Source organism: Dioscorea cayenensis, chromosome 11 (genome assembly GCF_009730915.1).
Source record: "Dioscorea cayenensis subsp. rotundata cultivar TDr96_F1 chromosome 11, TDr96_F1_v2_PseudoChromosome.rev07_lg8_w22 25.fasta, whole genome shotgun sequence".
NCBI lineage: Eukaryota > Viridiplantae > Streptophyta > Magnoliopsida > Dioscoreales > Dioscoreaceae > Dioscorea > Dioscorea cayenensis.
Genome location: NC_052481.1, coordinates 16,060,214 through 16,065,269, shown reverse-complemented (window position 1 = coordinate 16,065,269; position 5,056 = coordinate 16,060,214). Strand labels below are relative to the sequence as shown.

The window sequence follows — 5,056 nt, the reverse complement described above, 5'->3', positions numbered from 1 at the left end:
TCAATGCAATGGTGAGTCATGGAAATCCTTAATTACATAGTCACAAATCTAAGGTCAACTATGCCTAACTCTATACATGTCCCAGAGGAGAGATTAGATAACCTCTCAACTTCGCACTCGCATAGAGTTACAATGAGCTCTAGGGATTCCAAGTGATAAATCTCTTCCTAATTATTGACCTAACCCTTTGATCCAGGTGGAAGGTCTCTAACCACGATTAAGCCCTAGATACTAAGATCACCTCAACGCTTCACTCTGTTACACGCGTAACTAAGCCCCAGCGGAAGTTCATCCCTTAAACCATTCACTCTATTATGGCCGCAAAGAACTCGAGGAACGGAGGTAGAATCTATCACATCGGAGGAGAAAAGGGACGCTCCTGTACCTCTCGACTCACCCTCTCAACCCTCTCCAACCTAGCTTTGTCTAACGCTCATGGTGTGTCACTCACTCACAAGGTTACCAATGAGAACTCTCAACCTTAGTGTCACTCTAGGGGAAATGTTCATACAATCAAGCATTCAAGGCTGGAACTCACAATAAACATCAATTAATTGAAAGCATAATAAAGAGATTCAATGAAACAAATACATCCTAGGGTTCACAAATACCCAAGTACCCACTAGGGGTTTATTTCTCCATGGAGCTAAGTACAATCAAAGAAATAGAATGTAAAAGCAATGAATCCATAGAGAAACCCTCTCGATGGTCATGTCGATGGTCTTGTGGAGAGTCCTCTACTCGTCGTCCAAGGATTCCCTCTTCCGGTATAGGATACGCCTCGACGGAAGCTCCCCTACCAATCTTCTTCCTAAGGAATGACAATGTCGGAGCCGTAGAACCTCTCCAAAACCCTAGCCAATACCCCTCAAAACCCTAGCCGAAGCCCTCTCTCAAGTTGGGGAAAAGATGGTGATAAGTGCTTGAGTGAACATGTTTTTATGCATGTTTTACATACATTGAGCATCATATTTTATACGGTTTATGTCTCATTTCGTGTATTGGTTGTTCTTTTATGCATATAGGTTGTGAAGGCATTGGGAATTCAAAAAGGAGCGAAGATAGGCTATCATGGCATAATATTGGGAGTTCTTGTACAAATCAAGTTGGAAGACACAAGAGGAGTTCGTGTATGATGAGATGTGTGCCAACTTCCATAGTTTTGCAAGCCAATTGATTAATGGAAGGGCACAAAGGCAGCCATGTCTCCATATTCCTCCTCTTTGTAAAGATTTCAAGACCTTTCAAGACGCATTGATGTAGGAAAAGCCGTATAGCCTACCATATGATCGTGTGCCCAATCGTGTGGCCTTAAGAGGAGAATGTTTATCATCGCGTTTGTGAAAATCACTGTAGCAAAAGTGCTGTAGTAATTTCACTGCGACACTTTCCCTGCAGCAGTACTGTAGCAGAATTACTGTTCACGCGCCCCCCGCGTGGAAATTCCTGTAGCCCACGCGGGCGCGTGGAAAATCCACATGGGCGCATGGGGCACGTGACAGACGCGATGTGAGGCTATAAATACACCTTTTGGCCGATTCTAAAGGGACTTTTTGCGGAGCTTTGAGCAGAGACATTGAGAGAGAGGCGGCTAGGGTTTGAGGAGAAGGTCTTCGCCGATTGAGAGGGAGTTCTTCACCAACTTTGATAGGTTCCTTCGACGTCATAGCATTTTGGGGAGCCATTGGTGACCTAGCTTCGGAGAGGAACCCTTCAAGACGTAGAACTACCAATCAAGGCCAATCCGCGCGAATTCGAGGGGGTTTTCTCTATGGGTTTTATTGCTTTTCATTGTATCCATTATTGTTTTGTATCTAGGCCCATGGATGGCTAAACCCTAGTGGGTATTTGGGCATGTGAACCCTAAGATTTATATTTTGGATTGATTCTCTTAATGCTTCTAGTTAATCCGAGTTGTCTTGAGTTTTAATCTTGTGATTTAATTGCTTGCTAGTGTTGTTAATCCTTGTGGTTGATTTACATTGCATGATTTAATACTTTGGTGTGAGAGGTCTCTATTAGAGTTAGATTTCCAAGATTAAAGAGGGTTGAGAGGGTGAGCCTTGAGATGGAGGAGTGTCCCCTTTCCCCTTCGATTGAGTGTTTCCTATCTCCGTATTCCATATTCTCTTTGCAACCATATTTGCTGTGAGGCGTGAGATTGCTCGATTTCTCCGCCGGGACCTTGTAGGGGGTTAGGATCCTTCGCCGGGAATTAGGGTTGGATCTACATTTAGGAATCAGTTTCACACTTAGGTTTCCTTATAGCATATTGCGGTCATATAGGGTGTGAAGTGTTGAGATTGGTCGATTTCTCCACCGGGACCTTGTAGGGGACTAGTGCCTTTTGCTTGGAGACAAGGATTGGTTATCGTTGGACTACCTCGACTCATTAGACTCGATTCTAGAGCATTTAGTGAATCTTGAGCTTCAAGGAAGATCTTAGGGGGATCATTGCCCGAATACCTCATCCTTAATGATTGAGACTCTTCTACTTTATTTCTTGCATACTTGTTTGCTTTGCTTGCAATTAGTTCACTTCATCATATTCATTGATTCCAACTAGATAATTGAGAAGTGGTTATTACTAATACTTCCGTTCCCTGTGGATTCGACTACCCGACTCACCGGGTAATTATTACTTCGACACCCGTGCACTTGCGGTTTATACGCATATTCGGACGTGTCAGATGGAGAAGAGAATGCTGAAATAGGGCTGAATCAGCTTTAAATAGGGCTGAAATCGGGCGACCACACGGGCCTGTGGATCTTTCACACGCCCATGTGGAATTTCCACACGGGGGTGGATAATTTCCACACGCCCATGTGGATTCTCTGAATTCCTGTTTTCTCGGCCGGCTATGTACAGTGCTGCTACATTACTTTGCTACAATGTTCTGCTATAGTTTTTGACCTGAATAGCTTCCCGAATCCATGCTTTCATCGGGGTAACACAAACGAGCACACATTCACGTCATGGATCACTTGCTTCTATAATGACGGACAAATTGGTGGAGATCTTGTTCTATGTGCATAAGTCAGAATGCTTGAGTGTGATTGCCCTTGTGGCCCTCCAAATGGTTGTGCTAATTAAAATACGAGGAGGTTGGCACATACTCTAGCATCTCGCACCCGACCTATGTCTTCGCGTTTGAACCTTAGCAAGATTTCCTCCAAAATCAGTGCATTATGATCCACATTGGCTTCTTTCCTTCATACTCTGCCTCACAACCCTACCTGCACAAAAGTAACATAAAAACACACATATTAGTGTAAAAACCCGAGAAGAGTAATGCTCAACATAAGGAAAGAATGGTTCGCATTAATATCACACAAGAACTTATCAGTTTATCACTTGGATTCCCTAGAACTCCATGAAACTTTACACAGTATGAGGTGTTGAGACTGAGCGATTTCTCCGCCAGGACATAGTATAGAGTTAGTCACGGTTGACCTTAGATTTGGGACCATGTGCTTAAGAATTTCCATGACTCATTGAGCATTGATTAGGAAGTATAATAGTTGGTCTTGCACTTGAAACATTAATCCTAGGGGGAGCATTGCCCGAGTACCCCACTTCTATCGATTGCCTTACCTCTCACTTACTTTTGTCTTTCATTCTTGTTTTTTTTATCTTTGTTTTCATTTCATTTTATCAACACTATCATTGTTCACTTTCATGTGGTTAAGTAGCAATTTAAGTATTTTTACTCCCTACTCCCTATCGATACGATACCCCATTCACTTGGGATTTATTACCTGACAAACCGGTGCACTTGCGGGTCACACGCAGGGGGCGTTGTCAAGTTTTTGGCGCCGTTGCCAGGGAGTAGGCATTTAGAGATACTTTGCACTTTACTATCTTTGTTATTTATTCACTCCCTTTCATATCTTCTTATCCTATCATCGTTCTAATTTTGTTTTCTTTCTTTTGGTGTAGCTCCAGGTTATGACCCGAGGGAACCCTTCGATACTAATTGAAGGTGATCCTGAACTTGAACATACACTCAGAAAAAAAAAGTAAAGAACCTGTGTAAGAACTACCGAATCTAGCTGAAGTGGAAGTTGAAGGATCTGACAACATGGCAGAATAGAATGAACAACAGAGAACACTCTCTGATTATGCCAAATTGTCAGTACTGGGGACACAATCTAGTATTGTGCGACCCCCAATTACAACTCCGAACTTCAAGCTGAAGCCAATATTCATGTAGATGATACAGCAATCAGCACAGTTCAATGGTTTGGCCGAAAGGATCCAAACAATCACATTAAGAACTTCTTAAAAGTTTGTGATATGCTGAAGATCAATGGTGTTATGAATGATGCTATTAGATTGAGGGCTTTCCCATTCTCACTAAAAGGAAGAGCTAAGCAGTGGCTACATTCTTTACCATGAGCATCCATCACAACATGGAATGAAATGGTCGAAGCTTTTCTTGCAAGGTACTTTCCTCCGCCGAAATCAGCAAAGCTTCTCAATAAGATATCGTCGTTTGTTCAGATAGAGCTCGAGTCCTTGTTTGAGGCATGGGAGTGATTCAAGGATCTGTTATGGAAGTGCCCACAGCATGGACTCCCCGAATGGATGATCATTCAGACCTTTTACAACCGGTTGAATCCAAGTATAAGACAATGTTTAGATACCGCCGTAGGAGGTACAATGTGGAATAAGACCCCCGATGAAGCCTGACATTTAGTAGAAGAAATGCCCATGAATAACTATCAATGGAAACCAAGGGAAAGGAAGAAAGTGGCCGGACTTCATGAGATCGATGCTGTTACATCATTGGCGGCTTAAGTGGAGGCACTGAGTAAGAAGTTAGACACTCTAACTTCTTCTAGATTGGCAGCCGTAACAAATTATGATTGATACGAGGGAGGACATGCCCCATCCGATTACCCGATAGCCATTGGTGGTACTTCATCCGTTGAGCAAGTTGACTTTGTGGGTAATGCAATGAGAAACCAAGGCAATCCTTATAGCAACACCTACAACCAAGGATGGAGGAATCACCCAAATTTCTCATGGAGTAATCAAGTGTAACAAAAGGCC

General features: G+C 42.9%; 1 non-coding gene across 1 annotated transcript; it reads right to left on the bottom strand.

Moving 5' to 3' along the window:
* Positions 1-4,471: 4,471 nt before the first annotated feature.
* Positions 4,472-4,578, bottom strand: LOC120272788. The gene has a single exon (XR_005540324.1). It is a non-coding gene; the product is annotated as a small nucleolar RNA R71 (small nucleolar RNA).
* Positions 4,579-5,056: the final 478 nt, after the last annotated feature.